Genomic DNA, 18,981 nt, shown 5'->3' with positions numbered 1-18,981 from the left:
TTTGACTCATTCATCTTATCATCATAAGAAATCAAGTAACACTATCAAGTTTTGCCCTACCTAATAAATAAAAAAGCGGACATATCGTATATTGTCATTCTCATTTTAAGAGTTTGCCTTCATAATAGACACACCAAACTCTACCAACTTGAAGAAATGTTACTAAGTATCATATCAAACAAATAATCTCATTTTGGCAAAAATCGGACATATCAACCCTTGCCAAAACGCTACAGATTTATACTAAAATCACAATGAAGATGTACTAGAAATAAATAAACCAAGACACACTGAAAGTTACAAGGAGCACTCCCAAATCACATTATTTAAAATGTATATTATATGTTACGGGTAAAGTTAGAATAGGTTATATGTTACGGGTAATTCTAGGATTACCCAGGTAAAGTGCGAAGTTCTCGCGAGGTATCGGTAATATCCGATTGTAAGTTTGAAATTCCGACCAATCAGACAATTGGACTTGGCTTTCGTAGACTTTCCCAAAGCATTTGATACAATAGAAATTAACAGCATAGTGAGAGCGTTGGAGGAAAGTCGTATAGATTATATTGGTACTCCAAACTGATAGCGAACATAATATACACAAATGCAACCATGACCGTCCGATTACACAAAGATACCAAATCTATAAAAATCAAAAGAGGAATTAGAAAGGGAGGCACGCTATCTCCCAAACTCCTTACGGCAGTACTTGAACTTGCTTTCAAACAATTGGAATGGGACGCCAAAGGAATAAAAATGTCGACGGCCAAAGGCTCTCTGTCACCTACGACTCGCAGACGATATAGTTCTTATAACAGACAACTTAGAAGAGATTAGAACTATGCTTAGTAAGTTAGATGCCGCCTGTAAGAATGTGGGTTTAAACATAAATTTTGGAAAGACATAATACATGACAAACCTGGTACCAAGAGAAAATCCAAGAGTCGACGTCAACAAAATAGCATTGGTCCATATTTCTAAATACCTAGGGCATGAAATCCAAATTTCCTGGAACAATCAAACTGGAGCTCTACCAGATATCTTCAAGAGCAACTTGCCAAATTATTTGAAAAATAAGACTTTCGACCAATGTGTGCTTCCAGTCATGACTTACGGCGCCGAATCATTCATTAACCCAGGCCACAGCCACCAAACTTAGAGTGGCCTAAAGAAGAATGGGACGGTCACTACTTGGACGGTCTATCCGTAGAAAAACTCGGAATCGTCAGATTAAGATTTGGTAAGTTAAGTACAGTGCCGGCAAAAAAAATCTTTACATTGCCAAATAAATCACCAAATTTGAAGACAATTTGCATGCGTTCTGTCTGCGGTTGGAGGGGAGGGTAGGGGAGGGGGGATAGCGTACTTGCGACGGCAATTATCTGTAGTTTGCAGACCGCTTGGCTTATTTTGGGTTAGGGTATTCTGTGCGTTTGCACTGTAAACAGTTGGATTTGTGTGGGTAGTCAGTGTTAAACTTCTTCTCATTTACCGCGTAAAGTTTGAGATCGTCAAATTCTAAATTGAACTGACGAATATGGGTCAAAAGAGACTAACAAAAGAGGAGAAGGTTCGTGCTTTAATATTATTGGAAAAAGGAGACTCTGTAATTACCGTAGCACGTGGTATTGGTGCTTCAAAAGGGGCTATTTATCAACCGAAACGTTGCAGCCGAAGCACCAATATCACGTGCTACGGTAATTACAGAGCCTAATTTCTCCGGTAATGTTAAAGCACGAACCTTCTCCTCTTTTGTGTGTCTCTTTCGACCCATACTTGTCAGTTCAATTTAGAATTTGACGATCTCAAACTTTACGCGGTAAATGAGAAGAAGTTTAACACTGACTACGCATAGCTAACTGTTTACAGTGCAAACGCGCAGAATACACTAAATAAGCCAAGCGGTCCGTAAACTACAGATAATTGCCGTCGTAAGTACGCTATCCCCCCTTCCCTACCCTCCCCTCCAAGCGCAGACAGAACGCATGTAAATTGTCTTTAAATTTGGTGATTTATTTGGCAATGTAAAGATTTTTTTGCCGGCACTGTACATACAGAACAGTTTATATTTCAAAAATCTGACGGTTTGAGCGGGGCATAAAGAAATGGGTGTCACAAAATTTTACAAGAAAAAAGCGAATAATTCGAGAAATAAACGTCAGATCGAAAAATACATGTTCAATATTTTTCAAAAATCTATCGAACGATACCAAGCACGACCCCCCCCCCCCCACGGAGAGGGTGGGAGATCAATTTAAAATTTAAAATAGAAACCCCACAGAGACAGGGTCAGAAACGAATAAATCAGAAGAAAGACTGGCGTCACAGATGTCATAGAGGGAGTAGCATGGCTGAAGTAGAATTGGGCGGGCCATGTAGCCAGAATGAAGGACGGGAGGTGGACCCAAAAAATTATAGTGTGGAGACTAAGAGAAGACAGAAGGAGTAGAGGTAGACCAACTACACTATGGACAGACGACGTCAAAACGATTGCTGGGAATTGGTTACAGGAAGCGCAAGATCGACAAAACTGGAAGAAATTAGGGAGATGTTCACCTTTGGATGCAGAAAGCTGGATGATGATGAAGTTTGACATTTAATTTAGATAGTTCAAACTTCGGGATTTACTCGAGTAAAACACATTCTATATACCTGCTGCCTATCGTTAAACGCTTAATTGGGTATACTAGTAATGACAAGACCGCAACTGTTTGAAAGATATCTTAAATAATAAAATGCATTTTAAAAAAGTAAGGGAAGGAAATATATAAATACTGCTGAAATAAAAATTATAAGCTATTTATTAAAACAACACAAGATGCTGTGGCATTTTTAGTTAAAAATATAGTGGAGTCAATGAAGGTTTTCACCTCCGATTTCGTTGAACCTCCATCGATTTTCATGAAAATTGGTAAGTATGTAGAGGATACCTCAAGAAACAAAGGTGACATGGTGCCAACTTGCGCTTTTACCCTGGGGGGGGGGATGCCGCCTCTTCTCGGGGGTGGAAATTATTTTATTAAAAATAATACCACTAATCGATAGAGGGACAAATTATAATTAAAATTTTTTATATAAAGTTATTCCAATAAATCAATAGTATTTGAGTTATTAAAAATCAAAGGTTTTGATTTTTCCTGAAAAAATCCATGTTTTAAAGCAGTTTTTCTTAAATAACTCAAAAACCATAAGTTTGTTCAAAAAAGTTGTTATTACCAAAATCGAAGATAATATAAAAATAAATAAGCTCCTTATTCGAAACATCCTTTATTACATATACAAAGTGAGTTATATGCAATTGAATATATATTTTTTTTTTCCGCGAGTACTCAAATTTTAGTATTCAAGCTTAAATAACAGGAAAACGATGCACTTTGTTAAATATAAACACTAAACATTTTAATAAAGTGCTTAAAGGTAACTATCAAAAAGCTATAAAGGAAGTCGATAGCATCAAAATTAAGCAAGTTATGATGGAAATAAGAGGACACTTTCAGATTTTTTAGGGAAGAATTAAAAATGAAACATACGTCATTTCCACAAAAATTAAAATTTATAGTAACCCATTAAAAACTTTATTTATTTTAACATGAGTAATAACTTCAACAATTTTGACTGGTTTAGAATGCATATTTTTGAAAAAAAAATACGATTAAAAAAAGTTAGACCTTTTCAAATTTTCGTGAATTTCATTTTCTTTTGATAATAACTCCAAAAATACTCGATATACTTAAAAAATTGTAGAAAATAAAATTTTAGTTTTAACTTTATTTAAGCATTTTCTTTTTTTAATATTTTTTTACGACAAAAAATAACCGAGATAGATACATTTAAAACCTAAATTTTACTGCGAGAACCATGTAAGCGGGGCCCTTTCACCTTGTATTTAAAAAAAATAAAGGATTTAGAAAACTATGTTTAATACAGTGTTATAGACCTTTTACTTAGCTTTGTAATGGTTTTTGGATAAATCTCATATTTCAAAAATTAACGGAGTTATTTAAAAAAAAACAATAACATTTTCTTTGAAAAAATTTTATAGCGGAGATTTTGTATGTATACAGGTTGTGGGAAGTCCAATTAGTCGTTTGTTGTAGGAGATACGAAAACAGTTTATTTAGATGAGATTGGGGCATAGATAATATCAGAATTTAAATACATTTCCAAATATACAGGGCCACCCATATTGACAGGATGAAACAAAATTATGTTTTGTTTAATGGAACACCCTGTATATTTTTACATTTTTGGATTCTCCTCTATGTTTTATTTCTTAAAATATCAGGTTTTGTGATGTTATACAAGTAGTTTAAAATATAATTACGTTTTGTTTTCAAATTTCATAGCAATATTCACCCCCTGTATAATTGTAGTGATTTGACATCAGAAAATCAATTTATGTTCAAGTGATTTTTAATATAGTCTATTATTGTTAAAAATTATTAATCTAGCAAAACGTTTAATTTTAGCTAATACAGGGTTGGTCGAAACTGAATGAGTGTTTTCTCAAAGTTTGAGAGTATGAGTTTTCTCAAACGGAGCAGCCTGTAATGTCTGTAATGAGCATTGTAATGAAATGCTATTGTATGGCACTTTATTATTTCCCACCCTGCCAGTAAGAACTGAATTTATTTTGAGATCCATAACTTTATGTCTTTAATTATTCTAAATATTGTAAACGATTAAAAAACAATCAAATTAAATTGAAATGAATAACCAGTGTATATCTTCCACTTTTAATTCATATTTAACCTAGCCTGTACCATAAAATTGCACAGATTATTATCCCTGTATAACAACGATATACCATGAATGTGACTTCATACTTGAGAAATGTCCTATATCCAGTCTCACAAAAAAAGGGATTCCTCAAACATAATATATAATATGCAGACAAAATCAGCCAAAGTGATTTGCGATATCTAATTCAAGGCCGTACCAAGTTGGTTTTGTTGAATATTGCATGAAAGCACGACGATACTTTAGTGATAAGCGTATTTTTCGTAGTAGCTATAGTATGTTGTTTTATATTATGTATTACCCATATTAAATTAGTTTTAGTATGTTTCGTTTATCTAAAAAAATGTAAAATAAACAAAAATTCTGTTTTTCTTGTAGTTGTTTTTTCGTATAGATATTGTTTTATATTGTAGTAAATTGAATTTAGTTTAGTATGTTCCGTTTGTTTGTAGAATTATATTTAATTAGACTTGCTTTAATTACTAAAATAAATAAATTTTCAATTATATTTTATGTATTTGTGGAAAAGGAAACCTAGCATTAGCGGCCACATTTCTATAACGGCCAATTGTTTTCTATTTTTAGTGGCCGTTATTGTCAGGTTTTACTGTACCAATAATATTTTATTAAATTATGAAATATTATTTAAATAAAAAATTTATAAACTTGATAAAAGAAAGTTTGTTTAGAATTTACTCCTCTATCTAATTATGGGGTTATTTTTAATAAAATAGTGTTCACCCATGAGAAGGGGTAACATACACCCCCAGGATAAAAGCGCAAGTTGGTACCACATCATTTTTGTTTCTTGAGGTATCCTCTAACGACTCTAACTACTTACCAATTTTCATGAAAATTGATGGAGGTTCAACTAAATCATGGGTGAAAACCTTCAGTGACTGCCTTTTTGGGAATATAAAAGAATAATTTTTTTCGTGATTGTCGATTTGCTAATTTTCTGATTTTTGGTTGCTATAAGGTTTTGAAAAATTAATAAAAATTATAAATCATGCACAACAATGTAAAAAACTATTTATTTTACTTAATTAAACGAGATTGCTTGAGCCAGAATGCTGAAATCTGCATTTTTATCATTAAAGAAAAAGGTGGATTTCACCCCTAAAATGCAGAAAGATTGGTTTTTGAGGTATCCTCTAACTAATCAACAATTTTCATGAAAATCGATGAAGGTTCAAAGAAATCGTGGGTGAAAACATTCAGAGACTACACTTTCAGAAATATAGAAAAATAAGGTTTTCGTGATTTTCGACTTGTTAATTTTCGGATTTTTGGTTGTTATAAGGTCTGAAAAATTAAAAAAAGTGTAATTCATGCACATAAATGTAAAAAAAATATTTATTTTTCTTAATTAAACAAGATTACTTGCACCATAATGCGGAAATCTGCATTTTTTACAATTTAAAAAGTAGGGGTGTATTGCACCCCTAAAATGCAAAAGCGCAAGTTGATGCTATATAACTTTTATGGCTTGAGGTATTCTTTAACTACTTACCGATTTTCATGAAAATCGATGAAGGTTCAATGAAATAGGAAGTGGAAACTTACAGTGACTGCACTTTCAGAAATCTAAAAAATTATTTTTAGAAAAGGGGTGTATTTCACCCCTAAAATGCAAAAAGCGCAAGTTGGCATTGTGTCACCTTTGTTCCTTGAGGTATTCTTTAACCATTCACAAATTTTTATGAAAATCGATGGAGGTTCAACGAAATCTGAGGTAATAACTCATATCCACCTTCATTGACTCCACTAATAATATTTTCAGAAGCTTTACAGTTACATTTATTTTATTAAAACCTGGAGAGTAATTTGCACTTTACTGGGGTAAGTCTAAAATTACTCGTTTACCTAACTTTACCCATAACATATACATTGTAAATCCCAAATCATGTTAAAACATTTGTTAAGACAATACAAAATTTTATTTATTTAAAACTTGCAAATTTACAATTAGTCCAGGAACCGAAGCTTTTCACCTCGAAATTTTTACATAATGGATCAATTTGCTTGAAAATTTGAGAATAAGTAGTGGATACTCCGAGGATCAAAATCTATATGATGCCGAAAGGCGCTTTTACCATGGGGATGATTGCCACCCCATCTCGTGAGTGGAAAGTTTTTATTACATTTTGACCGCAAAAGTTGATAAAAATATTAATTCTAAGCAAAAAATGTTCTATACATTTTTTTTATAATAGTTTTAGAATTATTCGCTAACGAAAGAGTTAGTTTTATATCGAAAAAATCAATGTTTTGCGATTCACTCAATTTCTGTCGCAGAAAAATTTTTTTCAAACCAAGTTCTTGGGAATTAAATAACCTACAATTTCATATTAAAACATTTTTTCGTATCTCTGATGCTAATCTTTCTATTCTGAAGAAAATGGCATTTTTTACCAAACTACAAAAATTCGTTATTCGCTTTTAACTTCATTTTTTTTTAAACTAATCATTTTAAACCGGTCAAACTTCTAGAACGTATTAATAATACATAAATAAAGGAGACCAAATAAGGTCAATGGCAAATTTTAATTAGGGTGGTGATTAGGAGGTTGTTTCCGATTATTTTTCGCCGAAAAAAATAGGGACTAGCATTCTTTTCATTATAAGTCAACTAATTTTTTAGCTAGAGACCGTTTTTTATATTTCTGGAGATAGATATTTTTAAATCCTTTAAATTAATTTGAACAAGTTATCCTCGAAAATCGCATAGTTTTCCCGTCTTTTGACTTTAAAACTACAATATTTAGCATTTGACGAAGATAAGCTCACATAATATTATAATAAAGTATAGCTCGATTACTATTGGTCTTAAAGAAAATTTAAAAAAATGGTTTTGTTTATTTTTTTAAAAGGTACATATTTGTAGTAAAGTTGTTTTGATAAAACGAATACTTTTGGAGTTATGAGCAGAAAACTTATTAAAAACATTGATTTTTTCGTTATAAAACTAACTTTCGATAGCGAAAAAAGCGAAAACTATTAATTTTATCAAAAAAAAATGTACAGAACGTTTTTTGCTTAGAATGAATGTTTTTACGAAAAGTTGTGCTCAAAATATAATACAAAATTTCCACCCCGAGATGGGGTGGCAACCACCCCCATGGTAAAAGCGCCTTTCGGCATCATATAGATTTTGATCCTTGGACTATCCACTACTTATTTTCAAATTTTCAAACAAATCGATCCATTCTGTAAAAATTGCGAGGTTTTACCCTAGTTTAAGCTTCATTACTTGGACTAAATCTACTCTGTACAAAAGAGTATTAAGTAAAACTGATAAATTATATGTTTGCTGTGGCATTTGGAGTTACATGAAGTGTAATGGAGTTACATGATTTGCAAGTTTTAAAAAAGCGAAAACTATTAATTTTATCAAAAAAAAATGTACAGAAAGTTTTTTGCTTAGAATGAATGTTTTTACCAACTGTTGTGCTCAAAATATAATACAAAATTTCCACCCCGAGATGGGGTGGCAACCACCCTCATGGTAAAAGCGCCTTTCGGCATCATATAGATTTTGATCCTTGGACTATCCACTACTTATTTTCAAATTTTCAAGCAAATCGATCCATTCTGTAAAAATTTCGAGGTTTTACCCTAGTTTAAGCTTCATTACTTGTACTAGATCTACTCTGTACAAAAGAGTATTAAGTAAAACTGATAACTTATATGTTTGCTGTGGCATTTGGAGTTACAAATATTTCCATAAACTTTACAGTTGCATTTATTTCATCAAAACCTGGCGAGGAACTCGCACTTTACCCGGGTAATTCTAGAATTACCCGTTTATCTAGCTTTACCCGTAGCATATAACATGTACATTGAAAAAATCCGAAATAATGATTTACGAAGTTTTTACATTGTGAATCATGATTGTCTTCATCATGTGTTGTGTAAGAGTGCAACTGTATTTTAATTTTAGTACAATTGTATCCATTTTTGTATTGAATGCACCTTGTATTTGGAATGTTTTTATCAGGTTATTTGTATTTTTTTGTTTCAACCTGTTTCTATGGAACACAAAACAACATTATAAAAAATAAAAATTAGTAAATGTCGATAAGAGGTTAGTGTCGTTGTGCGAACTATTGCTGTTTTTATTAACATTTTGCTACTGTTTTAATAAAAATGCAACGCGAATCGAAAAATTTGACTAATACAGAATATGCTTAAATAGTGGTTTTGCACGAAGAAGGTTGGAGTAGGGGGTTCGGCGTACACCATACATCGGTCTCACAAATGATGTAACGGTAGAGAGAGAACGGTAGTCACTCTAGGTATCTATGACAAGGTCGACCGACATTGTCTAACAACGCCTAGTCAATACCGCTTTTGCAACTTAGCACCTGATGTCAAAACATGATGGTGGGCCTTGTTAGGAATCGGGCCTTATTTGGTACATGTACCTAAAAACTTGTACTACGTATCTTAAAAGTAAGAATTCGGCGATGTTGTCTTTTATGACCTTTTTTACGGTGTTGAATCGTGACTCCTGAACGAAGATATGTGCAGAATATTGGAAGTATTTGAGATAGTGCTATCTATATCGAAAAATATTTAAGATCTCATAGACTGATGAGTCATACATGAGGAAATCGTCAGAAGAATGATGAAGAACCGAGCCCACCATCAAATCTCGAAAGCTATAATATTTTGGGCATATTATAAGAAATTAATCCAGATATGCCTTGCTACAAGCCATCTTGAACCGATTAATATATCGATTGATTTGTCGTGCTGTCGATATCTTCTTTCTCTCATTTCACGGTCTCTCCGTAATTGACGAATGTGTAGCGAATACACGTAGCTTTTTAGGCAAATCTGTGATACAAAATAGTATCTTTTGTCGTTTCATCGTCTTTTATCAAGACTTTGAATTCACATTTTCACGTCCGCTACCGGAGAAGATTTCTTCTGTATACCAGAGAAATCTTTTCGCTTATTTCATATAGATGTCGGACCTAGTGTACTGAAGTCTGGTTAGTTTATTAAACCAGGAAGGCTTAATGCATTTTGTAACGCTTTGAAGATCCACCTAGATGTCCCTGACGAGAGCTTGATATGAGCTCGAAACACGTCGTGTAGGATATCGGTGGTGTTCAGAGTGGAATAAAATGCAATCGCCGATTCTCTCATTTCACGGTTTCTCCGTAATTGACGAATGTGTAGCGAATACACGTGGCTTTGTAGGCAAATATGTGATACAAAATAGTATATTTTGCCGTTTCATCGTCTTTTATCAAGACTTTGAATTCACATTTTCACGTCCACTACCGGAGAAGATTCCTTTTGTATACCAGAGAAATCTTTTCGTTTACTTGTTACCGATTATAATATTGTTACCGATTAGAATGGAGTTTCGCAAACTAAAGAGCAATGTAAACGTAATATTGTAGCCTAAAAGGTATTGGCTTTTGATTTAAAAAAACGAACACGGTTTTTGGAATAACCGGTTTTTTTGATAGGTTGTAACCGCCAGGTGAAACCGTAACTAAAAAAATGGTATAATCGAAAACCGGTGTTTTGTAAACAACCAAAATTCCTACTGATACTCCACCAGGTATTACGTAATTTCATGAGAGATAAAATTAAAGCATCAAATATATCATTAGAAGTAGGTAAAACCGGTAAACAATTTTAGAGTACGGTAGTGCATTTTAATGTAGTAAATTTTATTCCCTATTTAATGGACGTTTTAAGCGACTATTAAAAAATCCATTTTACATTTCTATACGTAAAATCCATCTTTAGGTGCATGTTTTTATCTTTAGCTGAATGATCGCTTCGAGAAATTTTAAAATTTTCCTTTTTGGGGAATATAAAACAGGTAGAATGCATCTAATAGCCGTTGTTCCTAATTTACAACTAAAGTCTAACTTACACTATAAAATTTTACAATGTGCTTAAAAAAACTAAATTTTTGAAAAAAATTACAACTGACAAGGCTCTTAATTTGCTTGTAGTATTGTAGAATATGTAATAACTGGTTTACTCTGATATAATCGCTGACGTAACAAAATTTAAAATTATAATAGGCCTGGATCCCGCGTACCATAAAAAAGTTGATCATTAGCAAGCTGAAACTTTGATAATAGCTTAACGGTGTCTAGTAGGACAAACTCTGATGTACGGGAACACTGGAACAGGGGAAGTTTTAATTGTGGAGAAGGTTGAAAATTTAAAACGTAAGACACGAAAACGTCCCATGTGTTTTATCAGACAGAACTTCCAATTGATTTGTTACCCTTTCATTAAACTCTCATGAAAAAATCAACTATTTATGACCAACACAATTCCTGTCATTTGCCATGTTCCAGTGTCGGACTTATTAAAATACCCAGTTGGTGATAAATACCAGTCTGATTTTTGCATGAAAGTTTAAAAAAGAATAACAAATAAATTGGAAGTTATGTCCGACAAAATACATGGGACGTTTTCGTAGTATGACTTTCCAAATTTTTAACCTGTTCCCCAATTAAAACTTCCCGTGTTCCAGTGTTCCCAACAAATTTTCAGCTTGCTATTAATCAACTTTAATTTTGCTACGCGCCATTCAGGCCGTAAGACTTCCTCTTTTCCATGTGACATCTCCACTAAAATGGTGGAAAATCACTATAGAAATTCGAAATTTTGACACAGCTTTTTTTTTGTAAGCATTTATTAACAATTAGAATTACATCTTACATCTTACATCTTACATTAGCCTTACACCTAAAGGTAGAAAGGCTTAGGACTAAGTGAAGTAAAGTAAAGTAGAATTACATATTCTATGAGTTAATTTGATAACAAGTACAATAACTTATATCAATGTAGTATTGTACACTAAAATGGCGTTATGAGGTACCACCCAGATATCACCCAGCGGTTTCACCTCAGTTTCAGCGAAGATCTATGGGCCATAATATTCGCAATCTTCTGTTGTTTAGTGGCTGCAGCAGGGCCGGCCCTAGGGTTTGCGGCGCCCTAGGCGAAAACAAATTTTGCGCCCTCATTACAGTTGAAAAAGTTCAACTAGCACTTTACCGGGACACGGTATTTCAACTCTGTGTTATGTTAATAATTTAATTTAATTTAATAAACCTTTGATTAATGACTGGGATATATAAATAAAATAACTGCTATTTTACATAACACAAACTTTAATTTCATAAAAAGCAAATGTAATTACATAAGACGTACTTTAACCAAAGGCATATGGGTTTAATGGGTCAAAGTTGAATTCTGTACATATAATTTTCATCATAAAAAACGGAGACTCAAAGTTAGTCTACAAATCTTTTATAACACTGTCTTAAACAATACACTGACTAACATATTGCAATATTGTTTGCTATTGGATTACTGTTCTATTAACTTCGGACTGAAAGTCACTTTTAAATACAGATTAGAAATTAACAGTATTTCTTGGCTAAAAACTAAAGTCCTAAGGGCACTTTTCTTGCTTTCTGCTTAGCAAATTCTTGAATGAGAACTTTTAAGTCTACTTGTCTTGCTCTCTCACTTTCAATAGATATTGTCGCCAGACCTACAAGTCTCTCCTGGCACATTGTACTGCGGAGATAGGTTTTAATTAATTTAAGTTTGGAAAAACTCCGTTCTGCACTAGCTACAGAAAGTGGCATGGTAAGCAAAATACGAAGTGCTACACATATGTTAGGAAATCCATTCTCAAGGTTGTGTTGGTAAATGTAGTTTAGGACTTCTTCAGGGCTTGATATAGAGTCGATGAGATGATGAGAAATTGCTTTCAATTCAGAACACAGTCCTACAGCATCAATATCAGATTCAATTAAACGTCCATCTTTTTGAATTCCTAATGATTTTTCTAAGTTGTTGCACATCGACTTAACCTCAGATGTAGTCTTGTTTTTAAGATCAGTAATGTTGTATAAAAATCCAAAGACACCAGATACTGTATTTAACTGGGAAAATCTTTCTTTTACCGCATTAGCAGCCGTGTCTAAAAGAGCAAAATAAAATTGAATCTTGAAACTTTCTGACGGGTCACTGGCAACATTTGCTGATTCATCTGTTGATTCATAATCAAACATTTTCTTCTTTTTTCTTATTCGGACCTTCTCCCTCTCAAAAATTGGTTCTATTCCAACTTCTTCTGCTACTTCCTTAGCATCAACCAGAACTCTCTGAAACTGTACATCACTTCTGGCTGTAACCAAAAACTCTTCGGTTTTTTTCAGGTGACTAACTGCTTTCTGGAGACTCAAATCCTTTTCTTGTAGTATCTTACTGGTTAGGTTTACCTGAAATAAAATATTGTGCCATGTAACAAGGGCAACAATAAACTTGAAGTCTGAGAGGTGTTTAAGTAATCCAAGTGCTTCTACCTTCGCAATACTGCCACTTGATCCTTTTAGAGAAGTGTCCTCAGAAATCTCCTCCAAAGCATCACACACATGAGACAAGTGGTACCGCAGAGGCGTTAGTGCATCAATTCGACTGGACCATCTTGTATCACTTAAGGGTTTTAATGTCAAAGCTGGAACATGACGGCGCAAAACATCCCATCGTCGAGTTGATGCCGAAAAAAACACATATGTTCGTTGAACCACATCGAAAAAAGTAGTAACCTCTACACAGCACGAAGCTGCATCGTTCACAACAAGGTTCAAAGTGTGTGAGCAGCATGGAACATAAAATGCACGTGGGTTGACATCTAAAATTCTCTTTTGAACTCCACTTTCTTTTCCTCTCATGTTGCTTCCGTTGTCATAACCTTGCCCACGAATATTCTCTACAGGCAAAGAAATCTCTTTTAACTTTTCTAAAACTACTTCCGTCATATACTCACCACTGGTACTTTCAGTGAGAGGCACAAATCCCAAAAAGTGTTCTTTTACAAGTACTTGATGATAACTAGATACTTCTGTTGAGGATGCCAGAGATGACTTTGGTAGTTCAACAAATCGAATAATAATTGTCATTTGCTCTACGTGACTAACATCTGGTGTGCAGTCTAAAATAATAGAAAAATATTTAGCCGTATGTACTGAGGACAATATATCTGCATTTATTGCATTAGCTAAAGTTTGAATCATCTCATTTTGTATATTTTTCCCTAAGTAATGAGTGTGCCTGTTGACATCACTTTTGATTTTTCTTAGATGCTCATTCATTATTGGGTCAAACATGGCCAAATATTCAATAAATTTTAAAAAATTTCCGTTGTCATTAACATCTAATTTTTCTGTCGTGCCGCGAAATGACAAGTTTTGGGACCCAAGAGTTTTGACGAGAGCAAACAGCCGTTCTAGAATTTTCTGCCAGTAAATTTCCTCTTGTTTTATTTTTTGTTCATAAACATTGTCAACAGTTAAATTTTTTTTAAGTGCTTTTTTCAGTGTTTTCCATTTTTCAAAGTTTTGAAGGTGATCATTTGATGTTTCGTGCGTTTCAAGGAGGGCCGACATATTGTGCCAGTCATTACAACCACTTTTGCCTAATGAAGAAGAGACATTTATGCCGCCAAACACCTTACAACAAAAACAGAAAACTTTGTCGGTAGATTTTGAGTATTGAAGATAGTCTCGGTACACATATTCACCATTTGGAAGCCTCCTTCTATAATGAAAGTCAGAAAATTTTCTGTTATTCACACCCTTCGGAAATTTTCCTTTTACTTGGTCAGGTCCATGCTCTACTAAAATGGTTCGTAAAGTTTGGCGATTAATATTTAGAGTGTCCCAAGACGCTGGATCAGCATAATCAAGCGTAACTTTGGGTGAGATTGAATTTTCCGGCAGTAATTCCACTGCATTATCTGTAACGTCAACGTCCATTTCAACGAAATTATTTTGAAATTCTTGCAGTTGACGTTCGTTGTTTTCTGCAGAAGTAGATGGCGGTTCAATAGCTGTTATCCTCCTAGGACATTCTTGAGGTTGGATCTGGATGATTCCCCCAGAAGTAGAAGGTGATTCAGTATCTGTTTTCTCTGTAGCATATTCTTGAGGTAGGAGCTGGTTGGTTTTTCCAGAGGTGGAAGGTGATTCATTATAACTTTCCTCCCTAAGAGTTGTGTCATTTGGTTTAATTAAATATTTTTCAAAAGACCCTTTAGCTTTTTTTGCTGACTCCTCTCTTTCCTGTCTTCTTTTCTTAAACCAAGAGCCCGAGTGTTTTCCTGACATCATATCTGGAAAGAAAACAATGATTGGATTAAGCTAACTTCATTTTGAAAAAATGAAAAAATTTTGAATGTCTTTACTCAAGATATGAAATTAGGATTACACCCCCAAGAAGCAAGGACTTCTCTTAAATAAAATTACATTAATAGCCTATTATTTTAATATTATTTATAAATACATTTAAAGTAGGCCTAATTTTGAAATCAATTTGATAGAAATTAGAAGTTAAAAAATTTTACAAAAAAATCCAATGGTCATTCTTGCTTAAAAAGTCAAGTTATACTGTTTTCAACAAAAAATAATTTGTTTTGATAAATATTTGGAAGCAAAATTAGAAATGTCCAGGTGGATTTCAAAACTAATAATTCATTCAACATTCATATTGTGTAATATTAAATAAATTAAACAACCACTCAGTTCGCCCAAATCCCAGAACAGCAGCCAGCATGACCAGCACTCAGCAGCCAGTTCCTAATCAATCACATCGGCATCGTAGGCGAAACAGAGGCAAGTGTTCACAAGGGGTTTTCTTTAAGTTATGATAATTAAACAATCTCAATTTTGATTTGATTTAGGCCTATATACAACAACAATATGACAATGGCCTATATGATATGATGACTGAAAAAAATTATAAATATGAAGAGTATAAGCTACTTACTTGTTAATTCAAACTTCCTTTTGCAGTTTTGTTATCGTAAATTAACAACTACTACTACTGTCAATCAATGCACAAACAAAGTCAACAACACTGCACTACTACACTAAACTGAAAAGTGAAAATGCATAACACGCAGCGCCCTAATGACAGACTAGTACTCTTATTCTGTTCACGCTATGACTGCTGGCTTGACTGAAGTGAAGAGTGTGGGGTTGCCGCGACCACTGCGCCACTAAGTAGGCTTACGCTCAGCGAGGTTGCCAAAACGAGTAATTAATGTTAACGTTAAGTTATAGTTTTGCGTTTTCTTATTTTATAAGACAACTAAAATAAAATATCCTTCACCTTTCATTACCCAGTGATTTTTCTGTCTCTGCGAGTTACACAACTACTACATGAGAAAGTACTACGTCCCTAATTTTGCGCCCTAGGCGGATTTTGCGCCCTAGGCGGCCGCCTAGTTCGCCTATATGGACGGGCCGGCCCTGGGCTGCAGTAATGGTAATATTAATTGGTTGTGGTGGCCTTCCAATTTTTCGTGGTGTCTGTTGGCTCTTTCTTGAATTACTGTGCTGACTAACGGGATGTTTAGGTCTGTATGAAGGGTTTGGTTGGAAATGTACCACGGAGCATTTGCGATGGTGCGTATAATTTTTTATTGAGTTCTTTGGATAATTTTTGTGTTTGATTTGCTGGCACAACTCCATAGCTCTATACCGTACCTCCATATAGGTTTGATGATTGTTTTATAAATCAGCAGTTTGTTCTCAATTGAGAGTCGAGATTTTCTACCTATAAGCCAATTAATTTCTTTCACCCTCAACTCAATTTGTTTCTTCTTCTTTAAAATGTGTTCTTTCCAGTTTAATTTAGAATCAAGATGAAGCCCCAGGTATTTGACGATGTTCTGTTGTGGTATGTTGACTTGATTAAGGCTAATATTTGGGCATTGGTCTTTCCTTAGCGTGAAAGTTATATGTGTTGACTTAGATTCATTAGCTTTTATCTTCCATTTCTTTAACCACTGTCCAATTTGGTCTAGGTGCTCTTGAAGTTTTAATACTGCAGCTCTTGGATCCTCTTAAGTTGCAAATATTGCTATGTCATCAGCGAAAGTTCTAATGGTGGTTTTTGGAGAGGTTGGTAAATCGGATGTGTACAGTACATAAAGAAGTGGACCCAATATACTATCTTGTGGGACTCCTGATTGAATTTTGTTACGGTTTGATAGTTCATCCTCCACTTTAGTTTCAAATTCTCTGTGATTTAGATATGATTCTAATAAGTCAAAGTATTTGTTGGGTAGGGATTTTTTGATTTGATAAAGTAATCCTGGGTGCCATACCTTATCAAATGCTTGGCTGATGTCCAGAAAGGCTGCTGTGCAATACTGTTTATTGTCCAAAGCTCTATTAATTACATTTGATATGCCATGGCATTGTTGCACTGTAGAATGACCTTGCCGGAATCCAAATTGGTGTTCTGGGATCCAGTTTTGGAATTCTAGGTCGCTCATAATTCTTTTAAGTAGCAGCTTTTTAAGAAGTTTTGACATTATTCGCAGTAGACTTATTGGGCGGTATGATGAAACATCCGTTAAAGCTTTACCAGGTTTCGGTATCATAATTACTTTTGCAATTTTTAGTGATGTAGGCCAATAATTAAGTATTAAGATTGCGTTTAATATGTACAATAACTTCATTATACCTTTTTTAGGAAGTTGTTTTAGCATTGATGCTGTTATGAGATCAGTGCCTGGTGTCTTATTTTCATTCAAATGATTAATTTCATCTTTGATCTCCTTCGGTGTAATTAAAGTTATTCGTTATCGTTGATTAATTGGTAAGGCTAGTTCCTGCTCTACTTCTTGTACTTGGCCATTGTCGTGCGGCTTGAAGACTTCAGTTAGATGTTCAGCAAATAAATCAGCTTTTTCTTTGTTGCTTTTTGCCGATGGTCCTGGTAGTATTGAGTTTTTCCGAATTGGAGGTGAAGTATTTATTGGTTTATTTTTGTTTTTGATTGGTTTCCTTCTTCTTCTTAAAGTTCCCTCTCCTATCGGAGGTTGGATATCATAATGGCTATGGTCACTTTGTTCTGCTGCTCTGAATAGTTGTAATGAACTACAGTTAAACCATTATCTAAGGTTCCTCAGCCAGGAGATGCATCTTCTTCCTATGCTTCTTCTTCTTGGGATCCTTCCTTGCATAATAATTCTCAGCAACTCATATTTTTCTCTTCTGGTTATGTGACTCAAATATTCCAGTTTTCTAGTTTTTATACTTTTCATAATTTCTAACTCCTTATTTAAACGTCGTAGCACTTCAACATTGGTAATTCTTTGAACTCACTGAATTTTCAATATTCTTCTGTAACACCACATTTCGAACGCTTCTATTCTTCTTATGTGTTGTCTCTTAAATGACCAAGCTTCCACTTTGTATAGCAATACAAAAAATATGTAGCATCTTAGAGCCCTCAATCTGAGAGGCAACTGAAGGTCTTTGTTTTTAAGCAGTGTCTTCATTTTTATAAATGCTTGCCTTGCAGTTTCGATTCGGATTTTAATTTCTTTGCTTTGGTCATTTCTGTCATCAACCCAGGTTCCCAGATATTTGTATGTCTTAACTTTTTCTATTTGGGTTTGCTCGATCATTAACCTTTCATTTCCATGTTCTGTTTTTGAGACTAACATAAATTTAGTTTTTTCTTGTTTATTTTTAGTCCGTATCGAATGCAATAATCGTTAATTCTATTTAGCAATTCTTGTAGCGATTCCAGGGTGTCTGCCATTATAACGGTGTCATCAGCGAATCTTATGTTATTTACTATTCTTCCGTTTATAGAGATTCCATCACTTAGCTCCGCTATCGCTTCCTGAAATATGACTTCACTGTACAGGTTAAACAGTAGCGGCGACAGAACACAACCCTGTCTTACTCCTCTCTTTATATCAATATTCTCGGATTCTTCTTCTTCTATCTTTATATTAGCCTTTTGATTCCAATACAGATTGATGATAATTCGTAAATCTCGTCTGTCTATATCTCTGTCTTTCAATAATTCTATTAGTTTTTCATGTCCGACCCTGTCGAATGCTTTTTCGAAGTCGATGAAACAGGAATAAATATCCAGGTTCATATCTAAGCACCTTTGAGAGAGGACATTAAACGCAAACAATGCCTCTCTTGTTCCAAGTCCTTTGCGGAACCCAAATTGGGTATCATCCATATCATATCATATTGGTTTCCAGATAGAGTTATCTTGACGCGAAAGGTTTGATACATAGTTTTCAAATGAGTTGTTTCTCATCTGTTATAGAGCTGTTTTTAAGTTTCTAGTTTTGTTATTATAAATTGTCCTGTTGTCTGCTCTGTGAGTTCTTTGCCAAATTGATCTGGCTTTTCGTTTATC

Source organism: Diabrotica virgifera, chromosome 4 (assembly GCF_917563875.1).
Source record: "Diabrotica virgifera virgifera chromosome 4, PGI_DIABVI_V3a".
In the NCBI taxonomy this organism is placed as follows: Eukaryota; Metazoa; Arthropoda; class Insecta; order Coleoptera; family Chrysomelidae; genus Diabrotica; species Diabrotica virgifera.
This window is presented reverse-complemented; position numbering follows the sequence as displayed.